We start from the raw sequence: 16,461 nt of genomic DNA on the forward strand, positions 1-16,461 counted from the left end.
AACACTCACCGTGTATATAACATGAGAGAGGAGGTAACACTCACCGTGTATATAACATGAGAGAGGAGGTAACACTCACCGTGTATATAACATGAGAGAGGAGGTAACACTCACCGTGTATATAACATGAGAGAGGAGATAACACTCACCGTGTATATAACATGAGAGGAGGTAACACTCACCGTGTATATAACATGAGAGAGGAGGTAACACTCACCGTGTATATAACATGAGAGAGGAGGTAACACTCACCGTGTATATAACATGAGAGGAGATAACACTCACCGTGTATATAACATGAGAGAGGAGATAACACACACCGTGTATATAACATGAGAGGAGGTAACACTCACCGTGTATATAACATGAGAGAGGAGGTAACACTCACCGTGTATATAACATGAGAGAGGAGGTAACACTCACCGTGTATATAACATGAGAGAGGAGGTAACACTCACCGTGTATATAACATGAGAGACGAGGTAACTCTCACCATGTATATAACATGAGAGAGGAGGTAACACTCACCGTGTATATAACATGAGAGAGGAGGTAACACTCACCATGTATATAACATGAGAGAGGAGATAACACTCACCGTGTATATAACATGAGAGAGGAGATAACACTCACCGTGTATATAACATGAGAGAGGAGGTAACACTCACCGTGTATATAACATGAGAGGAGGTAACACTCACCGTGTATATAACATGAGAGGAGGTAACACTCACCGTGTATATAACATGAGAGAGGAGGTAACACTCACCGTGTATATAACATGAGAGAGGAGGTAACACTCACCGTGTATATAACATGAGAGAGGAGGTAACTCTCACCGTGTATATAACATGAGAGAGGAGATAACACTCACCGTGTATATAACATGAGAGAGGAGGTAACACTCACCGTGTATATAACATGAGAGAGGAGGTAACACTCACCGTGTATATAACATGAGAGAGGAGATAACACTCACCGTGTATATAACATGAGAGAGGAGATAACACTCACCGTGTATATAACATGAGAGAGGAGATAACACTCACCGTGTATATAACATGAGAGGAGGTTACACTCACCGTGTATATAACATGAGAGAGGAGATAACACTCACCGTGTATATAACATGAGAGAGGAGGTAACACTCACCGTGTATATAACATGAGAGAGGAGATAACACTCACCGTGTATATAACATGAGAGGAGATAACACTCACCGTGTATATAACATGAGAGAGGAGGTAACACTCACCGTGTATATAACATGAGAGGAGATAACACTCACCGTGTATATAACATGAGAGAGGAGGTAACACTCACCGTGTATATAACATGAGAGAGGAGGTAACACTCACCGTGTATATAACATGAGAGAGGAGATAACACTCACCGTGTATATAACATGAGAGAGGAGATAACACTCACCGTGTATATAACATGAGAGGAGGTTACACTCACCGTGTATATAACATGAGAGAGGAGATAACACTCACCGTGTATATAACATGAGAGAGGAGATAACACTCACCGTGTATATAACATGAGAGAGGAGGTAACACTCACCGTGTATATAACATGAGAGAGGAGATAACACTCACCGTGTATATAACATGAGAGAGGAGGTAACACTCACCGTGTATATAACATGAGAGAGGAGATAACACTCACCGTGTATATAACATGAGAGGAGGTAACACTCACCGTGTATATAACATGAGAGAGGAGGTAACACTCACCGTGTATATAACATGAGAGAGGAGGTAACACTCACCGTGTATATAACATGAGAGAGGAGGTAACACTCACCGTGTATATAACATGAGAGAGGAGGTAACACTCACCGTGTATATAACATGAGAGAGGAGATAACACTCACCGTGTATATAACATGAGAGAGGAGGTAACACTCACCGTGTATATAACATGAGAGGAGGTAACACTCACCGTGTATATAACATGAGAGAGGAGATAACACTCACCGTGTATATAACATGAGAGAGGAGATAACACTCACCGTGTATATAACATGAGAGAGGAGGTAACACTCACCGTCTATATAACATGAGAGAGGAGATAACACTCACCGTGTATATAACATGAGAGAGCAGGTAACACTCACCGTGTATATAACATGAGAGAGGAGATAACACTCACCGTGTATATAACATGAGAGAGGAGATAACACTCACCGTGTATATAACATGAGAGGAGATAACACTCACCGTGTATATAACATGAGAGAGGAGATAACACTCACCGTGTATATAACATGAGAGAGGAGATAACACTCACCGTGTATATAACATGAGAGAGGAGATAACACTCACCGTGTATATAACATGAGAGAGGAGGTAACACTCACCGTGTATATAACATGAGAGAGGAGATAACACTCACCGTGTATATAACATGAGAGAGGAGGTAACACTCACCGTGTATATAACATGAGAGAGGAGGTAACACTCACCGTGTATATAACATGAGAGAGGAGGTAACACTCACCGTGTATATAACATGAGAGAGGAGATAACACTCACCGTGTATATAACATGAGAGAGGAGATAACACTCACCGTGTATATAACATGAGAGAGGAGGTAACACTCACCGTGTATATAACATGAGAGAGGAGATAACACTCACCGTGTATATAACATGAGAGAGGAGATAACACTCACCGTGTATATAACATGAGAGAGGAGGTAACACTCACCGTGTATATAACATGAGAGAGGAGATAACACTCACCGTGTATATAACATGAGAGAGGAGATAACACTCACCGTGTATATAACATGAGAGAGGAGATAACACTCACCGTGTATATAACATGAGAGAGGAGGTAACACTCACCGTGTATATAACATGAGAGAGGAGATAACACTCACCGTGTATATAACATGAGAGAGGAGATAACACTCACCGTGTATATAACATGAGAGAGGAGGTAACACTCACCGTGTATATAACATGAGAGAGGAGGTAACACTCACCGTGTATATAACATGAGAGAGGAGGTAACACTCACCGTGTATATAACATGAGAGAGGAGGTAACACTCACCGTGTATATAACATGAGAGGAGATAACACTCACCGTGTATATAACATGAGAGGAGGTAACACTCACCGTGTATATAACATGAGAGAGGAGATAACACTCACCGTGTATATAACATGAGAGAGGAGATAACACTCACCGTGTATATAACATGAGAGAGGAGGTAACACTCACCGTGTATATAACATGAGAGAGGAGATAACACTCACCGTGTATATAACATGAGAGAGGAGGTAACACTCACCGTGTATATAACATGAGAGAGGAGATAACACTCACCGTGTATATAACATGAGAGAGGAGGTAACACTCACCGTGTATATAACATGAGAGAGGAGATAACACTCACCGTGTATATAACATGAGAGAGGAGATAACACTCACCGTGTATATAACATGAGAGAGGGGGTAACACTCACCATGTATATAACATGAGAGAGGAGATAACACTCACCGTGTATATAACATGAGAGAGGAGGTAACACTCACCGTGTATATAACATGAGAGGAGGTAACACTCACCGTGTATATAACATGAGAGAGGAGGTAACACTCACTGTGTATATAACATGAGAGAGGAGATAACACTCACCGTGTATATAACATGAGAGGAGATAACACTCACCGTGTATATAACATGAGAGAGGAGATAACACTCACCGTGTATATAACATGAGAGAGGAGATAACACTCACCGTGTAAATAACATGAGAGGAGATAACACTCACCGTGTATATAACATGAGAGAGGAGGTAACACTCACCGTGTATATAACATGAGAGAGGAGGTAACACTCACCGTGTATATAACATGAGAGAGGAGATAACACTCACCGTGTATATAACATGAGAGAGGAGGTAACACTCACCGTGTATATAACATGAGAGAGGAGATAACACTCACCGTGTATATAACATGAGAGGAGGTAACACTCACCGTATATATAACATGAGAGAGGAGATAACACTCACCGTGTATATAACATGAGAGAGGAGATAACACTCACCGTGTATATAACATGAGAGAGGAGGTAACACTCACCGTGTATATAACATGAGAGAGGAGGTAACACTCACCGTGTATATAACATGAGAGAGGAGGTAACACTCACCGTGTATATAACATGAGAGAGGAGGTAACACTCACCGTGTATATAACATGAGAGAGGAGATAACACTCACCGTGTATATAACATGAGAGAGGAGGTAACACTCACCGTGTATATAACATGAGAGAGGAGATAACACTCACCGTGTATATAACATGAGAGAGGAGGTAACACTCACCGTGTATATAACATGAGAGAGGAGATAACACTCACCGTGTATATAACATGAGAGAGGAGGTAACACTCACCGTGTATATAACATGAGAGAGGAGATAACACTCACCGTGTATATAACATGAGAGAGGAGATAACACTCACCGTGAATATAACATGAGAGAGGAGATAACACTCACCGTGTATATAACATGAGAGAGGAGATAACACTCACCGTGTATATAACATGAGAGAGGAGATAACACTCACCGTGTATATAACATGAGAGAGGAGGTAACACTCACCGTGTATATAACATGAGAGAGGAGGTAACTCTCACCGTGTATATAACATGAGAGAGGAGATAACACTCACCGTGTATATAACATGAGAGAGGAGGTAACACTCACCGTGTATATAACATGAGAGAGGAGATAACACTCACCGTGTATATAACATGAGAGAGGAGATAACACTCACCGTGAATATAACATGAGAGAGGAGATAACACTCACCGTGTATATAACATGAGAGAGGAGATAACACTCACCGTGTATATAACATGAGAGAGGAGGTAACACTCACCGTGTATATAACATGAGAGAGGAGGTAACACTCACCGTGTATATAACATGAGAGAGGAGGTAACTCTCACCGTGTATATAACATGAGAGAGGAGGTAACACTCACCGTGTATATAACATGAGAGAGGAGGTAACTCTCACCGTGTATATAACATGAGAGAGGAGGTAACACTCACCGTGTATATAACATGAGAGAGGAGGTAACACTCACCGTGTATATAACATGAGAGGAGGTAACACTCACCGTGTATATAACATGAGAGAGGAGATAACACTCACCGTGTATATAACATGAGAGAGGAGGTTACACTCACCGTGTATATAACATGAGAGAGGAGGTAACTCTCACCGTGTATATAACATGAGAGAGGAGGTAACACTCACCGTGTATATAACATGAGAGAGGAGGTAACACTCACCGTGTATATAACATGAGAGGAGGTAACACTCACCGTGTATATAACATGAGAGAGGAGATAACACTCACCGTGTATATAACATGAGAGAGGAGGTAACACTCACCGTGTATATAACATGAGAGGAGGTAACACTCACCGTGTATATAACATGAGAGAGGAGATAACACTCACCGTGTATATAACATGAGAGAGGAGATAACACTCACCGTGTATATAACATGAGAGAGGAGGTAACACTCACCGTGTATATAACATGAGAGAGGAGGTAACACTCACCGTGTATATAACATGAGAGAGGAGATAACACTCACCGTGTATATAACATGAGAGAGGAGATAACACTCACCGTGTATATAACATGAGAGAGGAGGTAACACTCACCGTGTATATAACATGAGAGAGGAGGTAACACTCACCGTGTATATAACATGAGAGAGGAGGTAACACTCACCGTGTATATAACATGAGAGAGGAGATAACACTCACCGTGTATATAACATGAGAGAGGAGGTAACACTCACCGTGTATATAACATGAGAGAGGAGATAACACTCACCGTGTATTCAACATGAGAGAGGAGGTAACACTCACCGTGTATATAACATGAGAGAGGAGGTAACACTCACCGTGTATATAACATGAGAGAGGAGATAACACTCACCGTGTATATAACATGAGAGAGGAGGTAACACTCAAAGTGTATATAACATGAGAGAGGAGATAACACTCACCGTGTATATAACATGAGAGAGGAGGTAACACTCACCGTGTATATAACATGAGAGAGGAGATAACACTCACCGTGTATATAACATGAGAGAGGAGATAACACTCACCGTGTATATAACATGAGAGAGGAGGTAACACTCACCGTGTATATAACATGAGAGAGGAGATAACACTCACCGTGTATATAACATGAGAGAGGAGGTAACACTCACTGTGTATATAACATGAGAGAGGAGATAACACTCACCGTGTATATAACATGAGAGAGGAGGTAACACTCACCGTGTATATAACATGAGAGAGGAGATAACACTCACCGTGTATATAACATGAGAGAGGAGGTAACACTCACTGTGTATATAACATGAGAGAGGAGATAACACTCACCGTGTATATAACATGAGAGAGGAGATAACACTCACCGTGTATATAACATGAGAGAGGAGGTAACACTCACCGTGTATATAACATGAGAGAGGAGATAACACTCACCGTGTATATAACATGAGAGGAGAGATAACACTCACCGTGTATATAACATGAGAGAGGAGATAACACTCACCGTGTATATAACATGAGAGAGGAGGTAACACTCACCGTGTATATAACATGAGAGAGGAGATAACACTCACCGTGTATATAACATGAGAGAGGAGATAACACTCACCGTGTATATAACATGAGAGAGGAGATAACACTCACCGTGTATATAACATGAGAGAGGAGGTAACACTCACCGTGTATATAACATGAGAGAGGAGGTAACACTCACCGTGTATATAACATGAGAGAGGAGATAACTCTCACCGTGTATATAACATGAGAGAGGAGGTAACACTCACCGTGTATATAACATGAGAGAGGAGGTAACACTCACCGTGTATATAACATGAGAGGAGGTAACACTCACCGTGTATATAACATGAGAGAGGAGGTAACACTCACCGTGTATATAACATGAGAGAGGAGGTAACACTCACCGTGTATATAACATGAGAGAGGAGGTAACACTCACCGTGTATACAGTATAACATGAGAGAGGAGGTAACACTCACCGTGTATATAACATGAGAGAGGAGGTAACACTCACCGTGTATATAACATGAGAGGAGGTAACACTCACCGTGTATATAACATGAGAGAGGAGGTAACACTCACCGTGTATATAACATGAGAGGAGGTAACACTCACCGTGTATATAACATGAGAGAGGAGGTAACACTCACCGTGTATATAACATGAGAGGAGGTAACACTCACCGTGTATATAACATGAGAGAGGAGATAACACTCACCGTGTATATAACATGAGAGAGGAGGTAACACTCACCGTGTATATAACATGAGAGAGGAGGTAACACTCACCGTGTATATAACATGAGAGAGGAGGTAACACTCACCGTGTATATAACATGAGAGAGGAGATAACACTCACCGTGTACATAACATGAGAGAGGAGATAACTCTCACCGTGTATATAACATGAGAGAGGAGGTAACACTCACCGTGTATATAACATGAGAGAGGAGGTAACACTCACCGTGTATATAACATGAGAGGAGGTAACACTCACCGTGTATATAACATGAGAGAGGAGGTAACACTCACCGTGTATATAACATGAGAGAGGAGGTAACACTCACCGTGTATATAACATGAGAGAGGAGATAACACTCACCGTGTATATAACATGAGAGAGGAGGTAACACTCACCGTGTATATAACATGAGAGAGGAGGTAACACTCACGTGTATATAACATGAGAGAGGAGATAACACTCACCGTGTATATAACATGAGAGAGGAGGTAACACTCACCGTGTATATAACATGAGAGAGGAGATAACACTCACCGTGCATATAACATGAGAGAGGAGATAACACTCACCGTGTATATAACATGAGAGGAGATAACACTCACCGTGTATATTTATTTATTTATTTATTTATAAAATATTTTACCAGGAAGTAATACATTGAGAGTTACCTCTCGTTTTCAAGTATGTCCTGGGCACAGAGTAAAACAAATAATACATGGTTACAAATACAGTTACATAAATGAACAAGGTATACATTTATATACAAGACATTGCATGCACAGTTAAAGAAAATATATATTATGAGCTTATGAAACAGTTACAGACCAGATTAAAGTGTGAGACAGCCTTAGATTTGAAAGAACTTAAGCTGGTGGTGGATGTGAGAGTCTCTGGTAGGTTGTTCCAGTTTTGGGGTGCACGGAAGGAGAAGGAGGAACGTCCGGATACTTTGTTGAGTCTTGGGACCATGAATAGTCTTTTGGAGTCTGATCTCAGGTGATAGGTACTGCATGTGGTAGGGGTGAGGAGCTTGTTCAGGTAGCTGGGTAGCTTGCCCAGAAAGTATTTGAGGGTGAAACAGGAAAGGTGAACTTTGCGCCTAGACTCTAGTGATGACCAATCTAGTTCTTTGAGCATTTCGCAGTGATGTGTATTGTAGTTGCATTGGAGAACAAAACGACAAATTGAATTGTAGAGGGTGTCAAGTTTGCTAAGGTGGGTTTGAGGAGCCGAGCCATATACTATGTCTCCATAGTCAATAATTGGCATTAGCATCTGCTGTGCAATACGCTTTCTGACCAGGAGACTTAGGGAGGATTTGTTCCTGTAAAGTACCCCTAGTTTGGCATAGGTCTTGGTTGTCAGGGTATCAATGTGCATCCCGAATGTTAAGTGGGAGTCAAACCATAAGCCCAGGTATTTAAAACTAGTGACAGGTGTTAGGGTGGTTTTAGCGTTGGTTCTAATCAGGAGCTCAGTCACTGGAAGCTTTACAAATTTAGTCTTGGTCCCAAATACCATTGTTACAGTCTTGTCAGTGTTTAAAAACAGTTTGTTTTGGGAAATCCAGTTTTCGAGTCTCAAAAAGTCAGACTGAAGTATGTGTTGAAGGTCAGAGAGGCTATGGCTGTGTGCATACAGGATTGTGTCATCTGCATACATGTACATGTACATGTACATGTACATATACATATGTACATGTACATGTACATGTACATATACATATACACTGTATATAACATGAGAGAGGAGGTAACACTCACCGTGTATATAACATGAGAGAGGAGATAACACTCACCGTGTATATAACATGAGAGAGGAGGTAACACTCACCGTGTATATAACATGAGAGAGGAGGTAACACTCACCGTGTGTATAACATGAGAGAGGAGATAACACTCACCGTGTATATAACATGAGAGAGGAGATAACACTCACCGTGTATATAACATGAGAGGAGGTAACACTCACCGTGTATATAACATGAGAGAGGAGATAACACTCACCGTGTATATAACATGAGAGAGGAGATAACACTCACCGTGTATATAACATGAGAGGAGGTAACACTCACCGTGTATATAACATGAGAGAGGAGGTAACACTCACCGTGTATATAACATGAGAGAGGAGGTAACACTCACCGTGTATATAACATGAGAGAGGAGGTAACACTCACCGTGTATATAACATGAGAGAGGAGGTAACACTCACCGTGTATATAACATGAGAGAGGAGGTAACACTCACCGTGTATATAACATGAGAGAGGAGGTAACACTCACCGTGTATATAACATGAGAGAGGAGGTAACACTCACCGTGTATATAACATGAGAGAGGAGGTAACACTCACCGTGTATATAACATGAGAGAGGAGGTAACACTCACCGTGTATATAACATGAGAGAGGAGATAACACTCACCGTGTATATAACATGAGAGAGGAGATAACACTCACCGTGTATATAACACGAGAGAGGAGATAACACTCACCGTGTATATAACATGAGAGGAGGTAACACTCACCGTGTATATAACATGAGAGAGGAGATAACACTCACCGTGTATATAACATGAGAGAGGAGGTAACACTCACCGTGTATATAACATGAGAGAGGAGATAACACTCACCGTGTATATAACATGAGAGAGGAGGTAACACTCACCGTGTATATAACATGAGAGAGGAGATAACACTCACCGTGTATATAACATGAGAGAGGAGATAACACTCACCGTGTATATAAAATGAGAGGAGATAACACTCACCGTGTATATAACATGAGAGAGGAGATAACACTCACCGTGTATATAACATGAGAGAGGAGGTAACACTCACCGTGTATATAACATGAGAGAGGAGGTAACACTCACCGTGTATATAACATGAGAGAGGAGGTAACACTCACCGTGTATATAACATGAGAGAGGAGATAACACTCACCGTGTATATAACATGAGAGAGGAGGTAACACTCACCGTGTATATAACATGAGAGAGGAGGTAACACTCACCGTGTATATAACATGAGAGAGGAGATAACACTCACCGTGTATATAACATGAGAGAGGAGATAACACTCACCGTGTATATAACATGAGAGAGGAGATAACACTAACCGTGTATATAACATGAGAGAGGAGATTACTCTCACCGTGTATATAACATGAGAGAGGAGATAACACTCACCGTGTATATAACATGAGAGAGGAGGTAACACTCACCGTGTATATAACATGAGAGAGGAGGTAACACTCACCGTGTATATAACATGAGAGAGGAGGTAGCACTCACCGTGTATATAACATGAGAGAGGAGATAACACTCACCGTGTATATAACATGAGAGAGGAGGTAACACTCACCGTGTATATAACATGAGAGTAGGTAACACTCACCGTGTATATAACATGAGAGAGGAGATAACACTCACCGTGTATATAACATGAGAGAGGAGGTAACACTCACCGTGTATATAACATGAGAGAGGAGATAACACTCACCGTGTATATAACATGAGAGAGGAGGTAACACTCACCGTGTATATAACATGAGAGAGGAGATAACACTCACCGTGTATATAACATGAGAGAGGAGGTAACACTCACCGTGTATATAACATGAGAGAGGAGATAACACTCACCGTGTATATAACATGAGAGAGGAGGTAACACTCACCGTGTATATAACATGAGAGGAGATAACACTCACCGTGTATATAACATGAGAGAGGAGATAACTCTCACCGTGTATATAACATGAGAGAGGAGATAACTCTCACCGTGTATATAACATGAGAGAGGAGATAACACTCACCGTGTATATAACATGAGAGAGGAGATAACACTCACCGTGTATATAACATGAGAGAGGAGATAACACTCACCGTGTATATAACATGAGAGAGGAGGTAACACTCACCGTGTATATAACATGAGAGAGGAGATAACACTCACCGTGTATATAACATGAGAGAGGAGGTAACACTCACCGTGTATATAACATGAGAGAGGAGATAACACTCACCGTGTATATAACATGAGAGAGGAGGTAACACTCACCGTGTATATAACATGAGAGAGGAGGTAACACTCACCGTGTATATAACATGAGAGAGGATATAATACTCACCGTGTATATAACATGAGAGAGGAGATAACACTCACCGTGTATATAACATGAGAGAGGAGATAACACTCACCGTGTATATAACATGAGAGAGGAGGTAACACTCACCGTGTATATAACATGAGAGAGGAGATAACTCTCACCGTGTATATAACATGAGAGAGGAGGTAACACTCACCGTGTATATAACATGAGAGAGGAGGTAACACTCACCGTGTATATAACATGAGAGGAGGTAACACTCACTGTGTATATAACATGAGAGAGGAGGTAACACTCACCGTGTATATAACATGAGAGAGGAGGTAACACTCACCGTGTATATAACATGAGAGAGGAGGTAACACTCACCGTGTATATAACATGAGAGAGGAGATAACACTCACCGTGTATATAACATGAGAGAGGAGATAACACTCACCGTGTATATAACATGAGAGAGGAGATAACACTCACCGTGTATATAACATGAGAGAGGAGGTAACACTCACCGTGTATATAACATGAGAGGAGAGATAACACTCACCGTGTATATAACATGAGAGAGGAGGTAACACTCACCGTGTATATAACATGAGAGAGGAGATAACACTCACCGTGTATATAACATGAGAGGAGGTAACACTCACCGTGTATATAACATGAGAGAGGAGGTAACACTCACCGTGTATATAACATGAGAGAGGAGATAACACTCACCGTGTATATAACATGAGAGGAGGTAACACTCACCGTGTATATAACATGAGAGAGGAGATAACACTCACCGTGTATATAACATGAGAGAGGAGGTAACACTCACCGTGTATATAACATGAGAGAGGAGGTAACACTCACCGTGTATATAACATGAGAGAGGAGATAACACTCACCGTGTATATAACATGAGAGAGGAGATAACACTCACCGTGTATATAACATGAGAGAGGAGATAACACTCACCGTGTATATAACATGAGAGAGGAGGTAACACTCACTGTGTATATAACATGAGAGAGGAGATAACACTCACCGTGTATATAACATGAGAGAGGAGGTAACACTCACCGTGTATATAACATGAGAGAGGAGGTAAAATTCACCGTGTATATAACATGAGAGAGGAGATAACACTCACTGTGTATATAACATGAGAGAGGAGATAACACTCACCGTGTATATAACATGAGAGAGGAGGTAACACTCACCGTGTATATAACATGAGAGAGGAGATAACACTCACCGTGTATATAACATGAGAGGAGATAACACTCACCGTGTATATAACATGAGAGAGGAGGTAACACTCACCGTGTATATAACATGAGAGAGGAGATAACACTCACCGTGTATATAACATGAGAGAGGAGATAACACTCACCGTGTATATAACATGAGAGAGGAGGTAACACTCACCGTGTATATAACATGAGAGAGGAGATAACACTCACCGTGTATATAACATGAGAGAGGAGATAACACTCACCGTGTATATAACATGAGAGAGGAGGTAACACTCACCGTGTATATAACATGAGAGAGGAGGTAACACTCACCGTGTATATAACATGAGAGAGGAGATAACACTCACCGTGTATATAACATGAGAGAGGAGATAACACTCACCGTGTATATAACATGAGAGAGGAGATAACACTCACCGTGCATATAACATGAGAGAGGAGGTAACACTCACCGTGTATATAACATGAGAGAGGAGATAACACTCACCGTGTATATAACATGAGAGGAGGTAACACTCACCGTGTATATAACATGAGAGAGGAGGTAACACTCACCGTGTATATAACATGAGAGAGGAGGTAACACTCACCGTGTATATAACATGAGAGAGGAGGTAACACTCACCGTGTATATAACATGAGAGAGGAGGTAACACTCACCGTGTATATAACATGAGAGAGGAGGTAACACTCACCGTGTATATAACATGAGAGAGGAGGTAACACTCACCGTGTATATAACATGAGAGAGGAGGTAACACTCACCGTGTATATAACATGAGAGAGGAGGTAACACTCACCGTGTATATAACATGAGAGAGGAGATAACACTCACCGTGTATATAACATGAGAGAGGAGGTAACACTCACCGTGTATATAACATGAGAGAGGAGGTAACACTCACCGTGTATATAACATGAGAGAGGAGGTAACACTCACCGTGTATATAACATGAGAGAGGAGGTAACACTCACCGTGTATATAACATGAGAGAGGAGGTAACACTCACCGTGTATATAACATGAGAGAGGAGGTAACACTCACCGTGTATATAACATGAGAGAGGAGGTAACACTCACCGTGTATATAACATGAGAGAGGAGATAACACTCACCGTGTATATAACATGAGAGAGGAGATAACACTCACCGTGTATATAACATGAGAGGTAACACTCACCGTGTATATAACATGAGAGATAACACTCACCGTGTATATAACACGAGAGAGGAGGTAACACTCACCGTGTATATAACATGAGAGAGGAGGTAACACTCACCGTGTATATAACATGAGAGGAGGTAACACTCACTGTGTATATAACATGAGAGAGGAGGTAACACTCACCGTGTATATAACATGAGAGAGGAGGTAACACTCACCGTGTATATAACATGAGAGAGGAGGTAACACTCACCGTGTATATAACATGAGAGGAGGTAACACTCACCGTGTATATAACATGAGAGAGGAGATAACACTCACCGTGTATATAACATGAGAGAGGAGATAACACTCACCGTGTATATAACATGAGAGAGGAGGTAACACTCACCGTGTATATAACATGAGAGAGGAGGTAACACTCACCGTGTATATAACATGAGAGAGGAGATAACACTCACCGTGTATATAACATGAGAGGAGGTAACTCTCACCGTGTATATAACATGAGAGAGGAGGTAACACTCACCGTGTATATAACATGAGAGAGGAGATAACACTCACCGTGTATATAACATGAGAGAGGAGGTAACACTCACCGTGTATATAACATGAGAGAGAAGGTAACACTCACCGTGTATATAACATGAGAGAGGAGGTAACACTCACCGTGTATATAACATGAGAGAGGAGGTAACACTCACCGTGTATATAACATGAGAGAGGAGATAACACTCACCGTGTATATAACATGAGAGAGGAGGTAACACTCACCGTGTATATAACATGAGAGAGGAGGTAACACTCACCGTGTATATAACATGAGAGAGGAGGTAACACTCACCGTGTATATAACATGAGAGAGGAGGTAACACTCACCGTGTATATAACATGAGAGAGGAGGTAACACTCACCGTGTATATAACATGAGAGGAGATAACACTCACCGTGTATATAACATGAGAGAGGAGATAACACTCACCGTGTATATAACATGAGAGAGGAGATAACACGCACCGTGTATATAACATGAGAGGAGGTAACACTCACCGTGTATATAACATGAGAGAGGAGGTAACACTCACCGTGTATATAACATGAGAGAGGAGGTAACACTCACCGTGTATATAACATGAGAGAGGAGATAACACTCACCGTGTATATAACATGAGAGAGGAGGTAACACTCACCGTGTATATAACATGAGAGAGGAGGTAACACTCACCGTGTATATAACATGAGAGAGGAGGTAACACTCACCGTGTATATAACATGAGAGAGGAGGTAACACTCACCGTGTATATAACATGAGAGAGGAGATAACACTCACCGTGTATATAACATGAGAGAGGAGATAACACTCACCGTGTATATAACATGAGAGAGGAGGTAACACTCACCGTGTATATAACATGAGAGAGGAGATAATACTCACCGTGTATATAACATGAGAGAGGAGATAACACTCACCGTGTATATAACATGAGAGAGGAGATAACACTCACCGTGTATATAACATGAGAGAGGAGGTAACACTCACCGTGTATATAACATGAGAGAGGAGATAACTCTCACCGTGTATATAACATGAGAGAGGAGGTAACACTCACCGTGTATATAACATGAGAGAGGAGGTAACACTCACCGTGTATATAACATGAGAGGAGGTAACACTCACTGTGTATATAACATGAGAGAGGCGGTAACACTCACCGTGTATATAACATGAGAGAGGAGGTAACACTCACCGTGTATATAACATGAGAGAGGAGGTAACACTCACCGTGTATATAACATGAGAGAGGAGATAACACTCACCGTGTATATAACATGAGAGAGGAGGTAACACTCACCGTGTATATAACATGAGAGAGGAGATAACACTCACCGTGTATATAACATGAGAGAGGAGGTAACACTCACCGTGTATATAACATGAGAGAGGAGGTAACACTCACCGTGTATATAACATGAGAGAGGAGATAACACTCACCGTGTATATAACATGAGAGAGGAGATAACACTCACCGTGTATATAACATGAGAGAGGAGATAACACTCACCGTGTATATAACATGAGAGAGGAGATAACACTCACCGTGTATATAACATGAGAGAGGAGGTAACACTCACCGTGTATATAACATGAGAGAGGAGGTAACACTCACCGTGTATATAACATGAGAGAGGAGATAACACTCACCGTGTTGTGACAAACGGCTTACTCCGGGGCTCCGTCGTTTGTCCGGGACTGTTTAGAACACGGTCTTTTAGGGTAGGTTAAATGATGAGGCGTCACGTACTGTTCCTTTAAACAGGCTATGCCTGGTTTATTCAGTCCCAGGCACTGAGACTGCCACAGTGCATACAACAGAAAACAGATCAAAACAAAAGCTGCTCACCTGAGCGATAACTTAACTTAGATATCCCTGACTCAGGGTTGGAAGTGGCTTTTCCACTCCCAACAACAAAACAAGGTACTTTTGCAGTCTTACACAAATGAACAGAAAGATTGAACCTGTTTGGGGAAGAGGCTTCTCCCCTCTGTAGTTCAGCAGCCTTCCAGCCTCCTG

The 16,461-nt window shown here is 41.5% G+C and overlaps 1 long non-coding RNA gene across 1 annotated transcript in view; it reads right to left on the bottom strand.

The window, feature by feature from the left end:
- Positions 1 to 16,461, bottom strand: part of LOC142486005 (uncharacterized) — a 180,217-nt gene that overhangs the window by 148,800 nt on the left and 14,956 nt on the right. The gene's annotated exons all lie outside the window — the stretch shown is intronic.

The sequence above is a fragment of the Ascaphus truei genome, unplaced genomic scaffold (assembly GCF_040206685.1).
Source record: "Ascaphus truei isolate aAscTru1 unplaced genomic scaffold, aAscTru1.hap1 HAP1_SCAFFOLD_703, whole genome shotgun sequence".
Classification (NCBI taxonomy): domain Eukaryota; kingdom Metazoa; phylum Chordata; class Amphibia; order Anura; family Ascaphidae; genus Ascaphus; species Ascaphus truei.